Genomic DNA, 15,273 nt, shown 5'->3' with positions numbered 1-15,273 from the left:
AACATCAGCACTCAGCTTTACATTCTGCTCCAACGGGACTGAAAGTGGTTTGCATGCAGTCATACCATACTTGGACAACATATCCAAGCCATACTGTCTTTGGGAGAGCCATATACCATCATCACATCTGATCACCTCAATGCCAAGGAAGTACCTTAGTTCACCTAAATCCTTCATCTCAAACTTCATCTTCAAACAGCCCTTGACTTCAGTAATCCCACTATCACTATCACCTGTAATAATCAAGTCATCCACATAGATGACTATGATGACCAAACCTACATCTCCCTTTCTCACATAAAATGAGTGATCAGCATCAGAAACATAAAAGCCAATATTGACAAGATACTCTCTAATCTTGTCAGACCATGCTCTAAGTGCTTGCTTGAGCCCATAGAGTGCCTTCTTCAACCTGCACACATACGTGGGATGCTCTAAATCTTCATAACCTGCTTGGCTGATCCATATACACTTCTTCCTGCAAATCACCATGCAAGAAGGCATTCTTTACATCCATTTGCTGCAACCTCCAACCTTTGGCTACTGCCAAAGCAATCACACATCTGATAGTTGTCATCCTAGCAACTGGACTGAAGGTTTCATCATAATGTATGCCATATATCTGGGCATAGCCTTTTGCAACCAGCCTAGCTTTGTACCTGCTAATAGAACCATCTGCATTGTGCTTAATCTTATAAACCCACTTACATCCAATAGCTTTCTTTCCCTTCAGCAATGATACTAGATCCCAAGTCTTATTGGCCTCTAATGCAGCCATCTCCTCATCCATTGCTGCATCCCAATGAGCATGACCAACAGCCTCCTCAAAACATGTGGGCTCAACATCCTCAACTAGTTTCACCATATAAGCATAATGGTGAGCTGCATAACCTTCAAAACCAAATATTTTAACAGGGTATCTCACCCTGCTAGACCTGCGTACCACTGGATCACTCAATGGAGTCTTTGCATTAACGCGTGCTCTCTGCACACCTGGAGTCCTCACTGAAGGAATGCCAAGCTCATCATCCAAGCTCTCTGAGCCACTGGAGTCTCCATCAAGAACTGCATCAATGCCTTCTGACACTTTACTCTTTCCTTTGTCTTTACCTGTAGTGCTACTAGATGCACCTGAAGATGTAGAGCTACTCCTTAGTCTCCCAGACCAAGGACTACCAGATGATGTCTCTGGTCCGCTAAGAGTTCGTGATTCTTGCTTTTCAGCCTGCACATGAGTGTCATGATCATCATCATCATCCAATGCATCACCACTAGATGCATAACAACTGCTCATTTCATCAAAGATGACATCCCTGCTCACTCTGAACTTACATGTGACAGGGTTGTAACAGCGATACCCTTTCTGCTCTAAAGAGTATCCAATAAAGACACACTTTTCAGCCTTTGGATCCAGTTTCTTCCGCAACTCATCTGGCACATGAACATACGCAATGCAGCCAAACACTTTCAAGTGTAAAACATCAGGCTTCTTACCTGTAAAACATTCTTCGGGGGTCATACCATGAACTGCAGCTATGGGAGTTCTGTTCATAATATAAACAGCAGTATGAACAGCCTCAGACAAAAAATGCTTAGGCATATTCTTTTCATCCATCAAGGCACGTGCAACTTCTGCAATATGCATGTTTTTCCTTTCTGCAACCCCATTTTGCTGTGGGGTATACCTGCATGTGAACTTTCTCTTTATCCCATGAGACCTCAGAAAATCACTGAACTCATTGGAGAGGTACTCTCCCCCTCCATCTGACCTCAAGCACTTTATTTTCAAGCCTGTTTCTCTTTTAACTACAGCCTTGAAAGTTCTAAAGTGCTCAAAAGCTTCACTCTTTTCCTTCATAAAATATACCCACAACTTTCTATAACAATAATCAATGAATGTGACGAAGTATGAACTACCTCCAAGAGATACATTTTGTGTAGGCCCCCAAATGTCCATATGAACAACATCAAGGATATTTCTACTTACATCTCTGTCATGTGAAAAAGGTTGTCTTGCCTGCTTACCAAACTGATATGCTTCACATACCTTCTGAAATTCTGCAACTTTAAATGTAGGCAAACCTATAACCAACCCTTTGGACTGCATTAATTTCAGCCTTTGTACATTTGCATGTCCAATGCGTTTGTGCCAAATTTCAATGTCTGCAACAACACCTTTTCCTTTGGCATACATAGCAGCATTCATAGTAGGAATTCCAGCATCTAGAGTGAACATACGTCCAACTCTACTTCCCTTTGCTACCAACCTGCACTTGTCATTGAAGTCTTCTACAAAGCAGCCCTTTGCATTAAATCTGACTTGCAGCCCTTGCTCTACCATTTGACCGACTGACACCAAGTTCTTTGTAATATATGGAACATGTAATACATCTGAAAGACTCTTTGTCTTACCATCATGCAAGGACAAGGAAACTTTTCCAATGTGTGAAATTGGGTGGCATGAGTCATCACCCGTCTGCACACATAACCTGCATTCTGCAAATCTTGCATCTCTCCAAACCATTCTGCATGGCTGGTCATATGATTGGATGCACCTGAATCAACATACCAAACATCTTCATGTGTTCCCTTTCCTGTAACAGCATTCAGCATATGCTGCATAACGAACAAACGTTCATTTTTGTCTTCATTCTGTCGTGAAGACGATGCATAGTTTCCTTGCTGCAACTTACCACTGCGGATATCATCTCTCTTAGCATAACATTGGGCTGCAATATGACCTATTTTGCCACAGTAGTGGCACACAATACCAGAGTTGTTAGAACCTCTGTTCTGCCATCTACCTCTTCCTCTAAAGCTCCCCCTGCCTCTAAAGTTACCACGACCTCCTGAAACCTGCATATCGCCAAATTGCTGATTCAATATATTTTGCTGGTTATCACTACCACATCCTGTACCACGGCCTCTTGAAGAGAACCTACCACGTCCCCTTCCTGAACTGGAGTAGAAAGCCTGGACCTGTTCACCACTTCTTTCAGATGTCTCACTCTGCATGTTGATTTCTTCAATGATCATTAGAGAGACCAACTCATCGAAATTTGGAAATGGCTTTCTGACATATATGGAAGTTACAAAAGACTTCCAAGCCTTTTCATTGTTAAGTCCACCCAAGGTAGACGATACCAAATCATCATCATCGGGCATTGCATCAATCGCTGCCAATGCATCTGCAATGCTCCTTACCTTCAATGCATACTCATTGATAGACATCTTCCCTTTCTTCAATGTATTCAACTCTTGCTTGAGTTAAATCTTTCGTGCCTTTGTATTTACAGAAAACATACTTTCAAGTATGGTCCAAGCTGCATATGTATTCTCTGCATTTCTAATGTGTCCCAGCATATTATTGTCAATTACTGCAGACAACCAATACATGACCTTCTTGTCTTTTGCATTCCATTCCTTTCGTGCCTTTGTCTCTTCTGCAGTTGGAGGATCACTCACCTCCGGCTCCTTTTCTTCACCTGAAACGAACTCGTAGAGGCCTTTTCCAATAAGGAAGTTCGTGACCTTTTCCAATAAGGAAGTTCGTGACACGAAACTTCCATGATGGGTAGTTGTTCTTGTCGAGCTTCTCAATGATGGGGCTTCCACTGTTCTCTGTCATTATCACAAAACTAATACCAAACAGCAAGCAAATCTTCTGCAACCCTTGACCTGTAGTGCACAGCAATACACCAGATAGCCTTTTTCACTATCTGCTCAACAATACATGCAATCTGCAACCAGTTTGCAGATAAACCTTGTGTTTACTACTGGTAGACACCTTTGAACTTACAGATCTGAAATCTGTAACCTGCGCACCCACGTTCGGTCAATACAGTAGAAGTCACAGTGTACCCTAAAGCTGTTGTCCGCAACCTTGCGGCTCTAAAACGGGCCCTGAAACGGCCTCAGATGCCCAAAATAACTGCGAAGACCCTAAAGGGCTTATCTACAGAATACACAACACTCTTCGCGCACACCAAATCTCACTACAATCTGAGATTTTTGCTCTGCCCTGCTTCCGGTGCCTCCACAGGCACTATTCAAGAGAAAGAGTTGAAGGATAGGAGAGCTTCTTACCCGTGGCTTGCTTGCTCGAACCTTGCTTCTTCTCCTTTGCTTCAACCTTCGAAATCAGCCTCTCTCAATGGCGCGGCTCTGATACCATGTCAAGAATCGCGTGGTGGAGGGGGTTGCTCAAGATGCTGCGCTGAACACACACATAATGCACAAGGAGAAGCTCACTCAAGAGACAAGAAGAGAGATGGAGGCCAAAACGTTTTCTTGCTGGTTTCTTCTTCTTCTTCTACACACTTTACAATGTACACAAAATATAGATAAGATACAACATAAAAGGAAAGTGGCCTACTAAGTCAAACAATGCATAACTGACTACACTAGTCGACTGGCGCTATAACTATGCCAGCTGTAAATAGGTGTAATGACCTGAATATAATAAGTAATGAGTTAGTGGCCATGTGAGATGCATAATGACCACCGACGTACTAAGTGTAGACGTGTGGACCCATCTAACCAGGCGGTCCATCATCCATGTCCACATGTGTTGAGCTTGCCATCTCAACAAATATTATATTCCAATCTGGGCTCGTAGAATTAGTGCAATTGTAAGTGCACTTTTTAGTTCCTCATAGGCGTGTTGGAATTACTCGATCAACTCAAATGCGATCAGTAATTTATAAAGTGGCCTAGCAATCAATGCATAGTTTAAAACAAATAGTCGATAGTATCCTATGTGTCCCAGGAAGCAGTGAACTCCCTAATGATTTTTGGGTGGTGGTAGATCAACAATGACTCTAACTTTGGATAAGTCCGTGTGGCAATGTCATTCTTAAACACCACGCGCCCTAGGATGTGTCCATGCTTCACCCTAAAAAATAGCAGTTCAAGGGGTTTAAGGAGGGGCTATACAACCTACACCACTTAAGTAATGGGTGAAGTTTATCCATTTGTTACCTCCAATTAGAGTGAATGCATAGATCAACCACAAACACCTCCAGTTCTCGTCTAAGCATGTCTTTGAAGATGGTGCACATGAGGCACTGAAAGGTAGCTCTGGCTTTAGCCCAAATGGCATGCAAAAATGCCTCATTCCATTGCAAATGTTGTCTTATGCCTATTGTCGGGGTGAACGTGCACCTAGTTATAACATGAGAATCCATCTAGAAAGTTGTAGGTCTCTTTTCCCACTACTCTTTTGAGTATGAGCTCTGTTTAGGGGAGTGGCATGGCTTGGACACATCAAGCATGCAGCCCTTTCATCCACTTGGATGGGCAATCACCCACTTAGACGATTGATTAGGTTGACTATCTAATCATCCTAATGACAGCCATATTACATGCAAACCTTTTGGCCTACCTAGGGAACCCATGGCCATAGTCGTGCATTAGATAATGAAGCCCCAATAGTTGACCTTGGGGGAATACCAACTCCTCCAAATTCCCTATTATCTAGGTATAAAATAAAGAATTGTATCAAAATTGGATGTGAATCATAGTCAAGTTTTCTTTGTTGATCAGTAATAACCAAACAATCCTTTCAAAATGGTAGCAATTACTTGTAATATATCCTATTGATATTTCTACCATTCATCAATAATAAAGGAATTTCCTCTTTTTAGTAGATGTGATAGGTCCAATTTGTGGAACTATTCTCTCAGCTACTTTAAGGAGGTCTTAAAATATCCTTTTAGTTAGAATCACATGCTTTTAGTAATTTTCTTTGCACTGATTATAGGTGAAAATTTTCACTTTTCTTTTGGAGGCCATCCTTAAGTTAAGGGTTTTGATAATCTTATATTACTTTAATGGCAAGGCTATTTGTCATCTCAATTGGCTAATACCAACCACAATTTATTCACATCATATGGTCTATTTTAACAACTTTTTATTCACATCATATCGTCTATTTAAAAAATAGAATATCATGACCATAGTCACATGCTATATTATTTTTTCCATGGATTTTTCCTAAACTAAGATTGAAAGAGTTGCCCTAGTGACCAAAGAGTTTCCATAGATATAGTATCATGGATTCAATGGTTCAATATCTTCATTGAATTTTCTTTAAAGGAATTTGCATAATTTCAAACCAACTTGTGGCTATGGCAATTAATTAATGGGTTACATGGTGCTCTTGGCCCTTATAAATGTCATGGATAAATATACCAAGAAAACTAGTAAATCTTAGTTTCCTAGGAACAAGATAATTGTATGAAGGTTATTAATTCTTTAAGCCCTCTTTTTACATATTTCTTTTCAACATGTGCATCCCACGCGGCCGGAGCATTCGTGGTCGAAAGTCTACCATGAGGTAAGAGACAATAGGGTGAAGGGAGACTTAGGGAGAGGAGTAGATGGAAGAAAAGGGGTTCAAAGAAATAGAGGATGTAGAAGAATACTCACAAAGATAAAGCATGTCAATTTATTTTTGCATTATGAGACGGTAAATATCTTGTAGACAAAAACATGCATAAAACAATACATTTTTCCTTGTCTTCCTCTATGCTACACAAACCGCCAATCTGATGTTTCCATTGGCTCCAAAAGGGGGGGTAAAATACTAGGACACGTTGCCAGAATTCTGCGAGATCACTCCTTTATCTCCCACATTCAGAGTGTTATTCACTGCCTGAAAAATGCAATTGCACGTCGCGTGATTTTGCCCATCCTTCTTTTTTCATAAATTCCTATTAAAAGGGCTTTAAATTACTTACTTTCTTTTACATGTCATCCTATTCTAGAAGTTGTCTACATTTTTGGGCTATTTACAAGATATAGTATCTAAAATATCAAAAATTGGCTAGTATTTTTGGACCATCCACACTATAGAAACTAAAATTAATGACTAATATAGCATTGGCTCTCTAAATCAATAAGAAAGTTGCACTCTAGAGTTTTTCACACTGTGATCGCATAGGGGCACAACATCCACTCCCTCATAACCTCCACATCCTCCGCCATGAGCCAAAGTCTTAGGATTTGCAGTGTCAAAAGAAGTATCCTCTACCATGTCAATGTCTTCATCTTCTACCTCTTCTTCTTTCATATTTTCATGTTCATGCTTAGCAAACTCTTGAATGACTTCATACATCTCTAACATTTCAACATAAATAACCTTTTTTTCTACCTTGATTTTAGTATTTCAGCCACTGTATCAACATCAACCAGCTCAAAAATAGCTCTAAAATACCTTCACTTGCAACCATCAACTATATGTCTTCAGCTCTTTTTTAGCCTATCCTACATATTTCTTTTCAGCCTTGTACATGACTAAAATATTCTTAAAACTACCAAGAGTACATGCTGTCCATTCCGGCAATCTAGACATAAATATAGTTTTCCCTTTTCTTGGAGTCATAATTATCTTTCTAGAGGGACTATCATAGCCTCCACTTACAACAATGCTGTCTAAAAACCCTTAAACTCTCATGCATTAGTTGGCATGGGATTTTCCTGCAGCCTATCCCAATTACAGGGATGATTCACACAATAGTGAGAAACTATACCACCTTTGTATTGTTTGTACTCCAAACCCAAGCATATGAAGAACCATCATCCAAGGCTTTTGTTTCCAGCCTTGATTATGAAATATAGGTCTACCCAAAAATCACCAGATAACTACATGAATCCTACATAGAAAAAAGATATTCATCCCTAACATCTCCAATAGTCGTGGGTACATTTGGACAAGCCACATAAAGATCCCCTGATGGATAGTTTCCTGCCTGCCTGCGCCATCCTGAAACTACACTGCAGATCCCTCAGTGAGATTAACTGCTCACTTTGCTTGGTACCTGGCGTATATGCATAGGCACTCTCATAATGATTCAAAGCCTATTCCAAAGTTGTGCATGAATGTCAATGTTAGCATTGATTCCCAACAGTTGGAGATACTATATTTTCATGTCCTCTGTTTGCCTAGCAGATACCTGGTCCTGTTGGAAAGGATGTGCTGTCTCCAATTTTTTCAAAATCCTCCTAAAAACTTTGTAGATGAATCCTTATCTATGGATTGTTTCCGACAATATCAATCTTTTAAGAGGGATCATCTTCATTGATACCTTTCCAATGTATGGTGGAAGTTTTTAATGCAAAACTCTCTTTTTGAAGGAGTCATTCAGATGGTTGTGTTGTGTATTAGTGTTTGTGTTGTGAGTTCATTTATGTCAAACGAATGTGGTGGTATCCTATTGGATTTCGTGTACGAGCTACGTTTTGGAGATTTGTGGTGATGGGGTTGTGGTTGGAGAGTTGAAGCTGATGCTCATGAAGAAGAAGCAAACTCTTATATCCTTTACAAATTTGTGGTGATTTTTAGTTTGATACAAGGTGTTAATTTCAAAAGGATTTTCCTTTCTTTGTATTTTTATATCAGAAACAGGTTATAAGTTGGGGTCGTGGTGGATGGATTCTTTGTGAGACGATATTGAAGATCAAAGTTGAGCTTTTCCCTGAACTTGTATTCCCTTTTTCCTGGGTCGCGAGGACGCTTCCTTATTAAGTGTGGGGATATATTGAGTGTTGAAATGACTTGTTTTTTGGCTGATTTTTGTTGTTTTTGAGAGCTGAATGGTTGATTTTATGAGATGATTGATTGATTTAGAAGTGGTTTGAGAGTGTTTTGGATGATATTGATTGTGTTTTGGAAGATCATGATGTTTGTTGGTGGTTCTGTGATGTTCTGATTGGTTCTGTATACCTTCTGTTTTGGTCTGTTTTGTTCTGATTGTCTTCTGTGAAGAGGGATAGAGTATTGATTGATGAAGATTGAGATATTGTGAAAGTTTATTGAATGGTTTGTGAGAGTTTGGAATGGTTTGAGAATGAGTTATGTAGTTTTGATGATCTTCTGTAGGTCTTCTATAGAGCTTCTGCTTCTGTTCTGTTTCTGTTCTGGTACTGTTCTGTAGACTGTTCTGTATGCTTCTGTAAGTGTTCTGTGGAATGTATGTGTGACTTTGGGAAAGTTTTCTAGCCTTGGAAAGAGGTGAATACAAGTGCAAAAGAGCTGGAAGAAGTGGAAGAAGTAGCTGCTGAAGACTCAAGTGAAGACTAGAGTGAAGTGACAGTAGTGAGCTATGAAAGGACACTGTAGTGGCTCTGGTGACTCTTCATATCAGACATACCTCTTGGGAGGGGTGTCCACGACCTAAGAGTGATTATTGAGAGTGATTTTGAGAGATTGTAGTGAGGAGATGATGTATATTGATGGAAAGAGAGAGAGAGAGTCAGAGATAGCCAATTCTACTCAAACAGAGTGATTGTATATGAGAGATTGAGAGAGAAGATTATGAAGATATTGAAGATGAATACTATGTGATATATTTCCATTCAAAGATGGTGTATTCCTTTGCTTTCTTTGTTCTATTGATGGATTTTGTGAAGATGTTGAAGAATATGGTTGATTCTATTAAAAACCGTGGGAGATCTACATGATGCTGCATGAAGATTTGTTGTGCCTGGTGTTCTTTTCTTCATTGTGATAATATGAAACATGATAAAAAAGCTTGTTGATGTTACAAGATAGATTTTCTTGCAAGAGAATTCCCTTTTCCTTGGTGTTCCTCTCGGGGCTCCAGCAATCTCTTCTATGGCTTTTCTTGGCTTACAATTCCCGAGCGAAAATAAGGAACGATCACTCCGTCGATGAGTTCAAATGCATGGAGTGCCTCATCAGGTCAGCCATATGGAAGGATGTGTGCTGCTTCTCTCTGCTAGGCCTAGTGCTAGCTGTTCTCGATGGACGAGGATTGGAACTTACAAGGGTTCATGACTATGATGATGGCTTTCAGTACAACCATACACTTGCTCAAATACTTGTGGAGTACGCTGCTCTGGTGTATGTCAATGATTTGGATTCTCTCATTGCTTGGAATTGCTCTAGGTGTGATGGCTACACCAAGGGTTTCAGATTGGTGGAGCTGATAGTTGATGTTCAACACTGCCTATAGGCTTATGTCAGGCTTACTGAAGACTTGAATGAAATTGTGATTGCATTTCGTGGAACGGAAGAGAATAATATTCAAAACTGGATGGAGGATCTGTATTTTAAGTAGCTTGATCTGAATTATCCAGGAGTTACAGGTGCAATGGTACATCGTGGATTTTATACAGCCTACCATAATACCACCCTTATTACAAGAGTAGTTGGTGCAATTATGTCTATACTTGATGAAGTGGAAGGATTGGACATTATGGTTACAGGACATTCTATGGGGGGTGCCATGGCTGCGTTCTGTGCTCTTGATCTCACAGTAAACTATGGAATGAGGAATATTCAAACAGTAACATTTGGGCAAAACAAAATTGGTAAAAGCTTTATCTGTTGCTATTGTGGGACGGCCGCCGTGTAGTAAAAGTAGAACCGTTCGGCTTGGGGGAAGGAAAAGCAACAGAAAAAGGAGGAGAGAGTCTTCCCGAATGGGAGCCCAAATTCAGACCATCTGAGCAAGAGAAGGGAGATTTCCGAGAATCAGACAGATGCTATTGCTAAAGGTGGTAATGGTCGTTTATGAAGCATAAGCAATGATGAACTAGTTGCACAGGTTCTATACAGGCTGGGTTTGGCAGAGCAACTCAGAGGAGGTCGGAGCAGTGGGTGGATGGACAGGAGCTTTTAGTTATGAGAGGGCAAGTATTATGACTAAATGCCCTGGAATAGTGCAATGCCATGCCTAAAGAGGATCATCCGGTAGGGTCATGCAAAGAAAGAGTAAAGGCTTCATCTCTACAAAGAATGTTCAGCCTAAATCTTCGAAGGGAGATGATGGGAGTAGTCAGGGTGCGATGAGGGAATTGCTACACAAGGTGCTGTAGAACAGGTTTTTGCATATGAGCTCAATAGTGATGAAAGGGGATAGAAAAGAGGATGATTGTCAATTATGCATCATCTCTAGCAGTTTTAGGAGGGCCAAGATCATCTTGGACTTTTCCCAATAGGTTTTAGAAGTCTGGATAACGCAGCCATGGTAATAAACAATGCCCACCCAAGTTATGAAGCAATGCAACTGATGTCAAGTTTTAATCTTATGTAGATACTGAGAAAACCTTAGAATATGGGAAAGTGGGCAAGCGTTTGACACACAGAGCACTGAGCTTAAGACACAGTGACATGGAATTTGAGGTTCTTCTGTCTTAGGAATGCACAGAGGAATGGGAGTGGCTTTTGTTTATTCGTGACTCACTGGATCTGAAGAGGCGGAAGACCTGTAGTGAATCTCTTGAGCCTTTGCATTACGTGCATGGCAATTGATGAGGGGCACGTCCATGCCCTGCTATAGCCATGAGCATAATAAGACAACTATTATGCAGAGAAGGGAAGTTTTAGTGGCAGCAAGCTCTTTGAGAGCAATCATGTGTGCACATGGGTAAGGTGCTGAAGCAGGTGGTAGAAGGAAACAACAGTCTTTGTGTTAAAGTGAAAATAATCATTTTGCCGAAAGCTTTCTGTCAGTTCTATATTGTGTGATGCATGCCTACTGTATGTCTACTGAGAGAAACTACTGAAACAAATGTAGAAACAGGGAAGGTTCTCAGGGATGTAGAAGTCATAGTGCAGAATTACATGGCTAGTTAGGTGGGGAATGTTTAAACATACCAGATTGAAATTACGGTGTCTTGCAGAAAAGATGACACTACATATGTAGGAAACTCTGCCAAGAAGGACAACTCTCTTATGCATTGCAATCTACAGATTGTATGGCCCAGCAAGGGCATAATGTCTCTTCTAGCATTGTATTTTGCCTTATACAAGGTTTTATAGAAAAGAAAGACCTGCTTATAGTTTGCTAGAGGCACTTTATGTATTTTGGCATATTCAACAGCAAAATGTCTTCACGTGGACTGCAATTATTTCAGCTCCTGTGCAGCTTGGACGAGAGGAGCAAGCTGTGCGATTGTATTAGCAGATGTATGAGTCTTGTGTGAAACCAGACAAATACCTGTTTGTGACTGTCCTTAAAGCATGCTCCAGCATAGTAGCCTTATCCCAGGGGATGTTTACTCATAATCATATTCTTGAAAGTAGCTTGGAGTTGGATCTTTTCGTTGGAGGTGCTCTTGTTGACATGTATGCTAGATGTGGGAGCCTAGAGAACGGACAGGTTGTCCTGCATAGCCTGATCTCGCTTGATTGATCTTCTATCCTGAAATTAGTCAAGGTCCTCTGTGGTCGTGACTTTGCTTTTGAAAACCCTTCGACATCTTTGGTGAACCCGACATGAAAGCGTCGCATTTAAAATTTCAGGATGGGAGATACTTCAGCATCAATTTCAACCTCTTCTACGATTCCTGCTTTGTCCTCTACTTCAACTTCATCATCGACTTATGCTTCAAGTACTTCTACAAATGATTTAAAGCAGATTTTGCAAAATATGTCTATGTATATGTAGCTTCAAAATCAGCAGACACAATTGTATATGCAGCAGCAGCAGTAGCAATTACATCAACAACAGTTGTCTCAGCAAAGGCAACTATATTCGGAGCAGGAGAATGCAATCACTGCAACTAAGGGGATTGAATCAGTTGAGAATGAAAAGAAGATATTTGATGGCCGTAATGTATCGGCTTATTTGAAGATGTATGAGATCAAGATGGGATTTTTTGGAGTACCAACAGGACTTATGAGTAAGTATTTTCTTCGCCTTGTCACACCTGCCTTGAGGGTAAAAGTGACTAATATTTTCCTTCAAAATTCTCATTGGCAAGATTTTAAAAAGGCCGTAAAAGAGGATTATTTTCTTGAAGACTTTGGGATGGCTACACGGCGATCATTCCATGAGTGGGTCTACAAGCTGCTTCAGAATTGATACAAGAATATGAAGAGAGGTATAGTCAGCTTGATGCTATTGAACAAAGAGCATTGGATGTTGAGAAAGTTGAGCTTTTCTTGCAAGCTACACATCCTACTCTTCAGGAAGAATTAGGAAAGCTTCTTGAGGATCGCACGAAGCCTATGGGTCTTAAAACAGATTGGCAAGACGCCCAGGATGCGGTCTCGACTTTGACCAAGAGGCGGATATGGAAGACCCGCTTACAGAATGGATCTATGACACCGATGCTGTCTTCTGCTCCTATGCTTGCTTCTACCCCTGTTATTTCTTCTCTTCCTCAGCCAGTTACTTGGCCTATGCCAGTGCCTACTATTTCTAATACTCTTGTTCCAAGACCGATTTTGGCTCCTTCTGCTCCAAAACCATCCGCTCCGTCGGTTCCTTCCTCTCTTGATGACATAATCAAAGGCATAATAGATTTGACACTGGGGTCAGTTAAAGCAGAATTGGTGGGGAAATTGAAAGAGCAGTTTGCTTTGACCGCGCCTACTATTTCTTCTAGTGCTCCTACTACACCTAGGAGTGCTCCTAGTGTACCTAGGAGAGATCGAAGATGTATTTGGTGTGATAGTACGGACCATTAGCATTGCAGGGATTGTGAATCTTTTCAAGATGAAAGGAGGAAGAATTTGGTATTTTGGGGACAAGATGGCAAGATCTAGTTGACTGAAACAGGAGCTCTGATTGCTACCAATTTTGGGAAAGGTGGAATGAAGACATTAGTAGATGATATGGCTGCGCGTACTTCTTATGTGGTAGCTAGAGGAGATGCTTCTGCATATGGAGTCCAGATTGAGAAAGGTTCAGAGAGTTAGTCAACATTATGGACCTATGCTATGGAAATAGAAAACAAAGGAAAAATTCAGCAGATTGTTTTGACTAGTGCATGTTCTAGCATAAGATCTTAGACATGTTGGGATTCGCTTGTTGACAGGTACACAATTTATGCCTACTTGGCTAAGTCTCAAGGAGCTGATGTACTTGTTGAGGATAAGCGTAAGAGAGATGAAGAGAATCCAAATGTAGCTAAAAAGACCAGAGGGGGTGAGTTTGTTACTCCACCTACTGCAGGGCTGTCTTTGAGACCAGAGCCAGAATGACAAATGGAAGATGCTCAAAAGAAAGAAAAGAGTCAGGAGTCTAGATAGAGAAAGCAAAAAGGGTTTAGATTGATGTCCGATATTGAGACATCTACGGACATGAAGAAAATCTTTAATGATAAGATACTTGGCAGTGAGGTGACTTTTACTATTTCTGAGGTTTTGGGCATCTCGAAAAGAGAGTTTCAAGATCAGTTCCAAGAAGTCCTGAAGAGAAAAAGACATACATTGCCTACTATTGATACACAGGGAGTTTTGATTGGGGAGTTGGATGAGGATGAGGATGAGGTTATGTTTGAGAATGCTTCTATTTTTCCGCATACAAAGAAGAGAGTTCAGCCTATGCATTATGCTGAAACTGATGAGCCTATCTTGGTACCGCGTAGTCACTTTTCGCAGAGTCATTGGGCTAGGGCAACTACAGAAACAATGGTAAAAATTGGAGAGAAACAGGTGCCTTATGTTGCTTTGGTGGATCATGGTTCAGAGATTCATCTCATAGTTCATGGAGTTTATGAAAGTAATAGATGGCCTATGGATGCAGAGCATGGGTGGAGTATGAGAGCCACCAACAACACTGCATGTGATTTGTATGCTACTTGTCCCAGTATCAGGATTTCTATTGGAGATGTAGAGGAGGATTTCCATTTCTTTGTGCAGGATTCATGCTCTTACCCCATAATCCTTGGACAACCATTCATCAGAGAGATGCACATGGAGACGAAAGTAATGGATAATGGATCTTCTTATGCATGGATTCACAGTAAAGATGGTATGAGAGCAGTTCATTTTATGACTATGTGTGTAAATCATGCTAGAAACAGGGATACTGTTCGAGATGCACCTTTGCTCACTGTGAGGGATTCAAGTTTTCATTAGGTACCGCTGTTCCGTGAGATGATGGTGGTACAGAGCAGAGGAGATTGGAGTTCTCACCTCCTGGTAGCAGTTTTTTCTCCTCCAATTTTGTTGGAATTTCAGCAAACAGTTCGATGAGTTATCAGAAGATTTCTAAGTTGCCTAGAGCTGCCAGGCAGTACATATGCAGGAAGGAGAAAAATTTGAAAAATGTAGGTATTTTAGAGGATGATGAGGATATAGATGGGATGTATGATACTATGGTTTGTGCAGATACGATGACAGAGATGGAAAATATGCTGAAAATTGATATGCAAAGTTGCCATAGTAATGTATCAGTACAGTCCCTGGATATGTTTCATGAAATTTCAGATTTTGCATCACAGATAGAGTCAGAGGCTGAGGTGACTTAGCAAAAAGTGTTGAGTGCTAAAGAAATTCATCAAACAAAGTTTCCA

General features: G+C 40.6%; 1 pseudogene; it reads left to right on the top strand.

The window, feature by feature from the left end:
• The first annotated feature begins 9,658 nt into the window (after positions 1 to 9,658).
• Positions 9,659 to 11,930, top strand: LOC148012180 (uncharacterized; annotated as a pseudogene).
• Positions 11,931 to 15,273: the final 3,343 nt, after the last annotated feature.

The sequence above is a fragment of the Lygodium microphyllum genome, chromosome 27, assembly GCF_053477565.2.
Source record: "Lygodium microphyllum isolate KBCC chromosome 27, Lygodium_microphyllum_v1.1.10, whole genome shotgun sequence".
Lineage (NCBI taxonomy): Eukaryota > Viridiplantae > Streptophyta > Polypodiopsida > Schizaeales > Lygodiaceae > Lygodium > Lygodium microphyllum.
The sequence above is the reverse complement of the archived record's forward strand: the minus strand, read 5'-3'. Positions and strand labels throughout refer to the sequence as shown.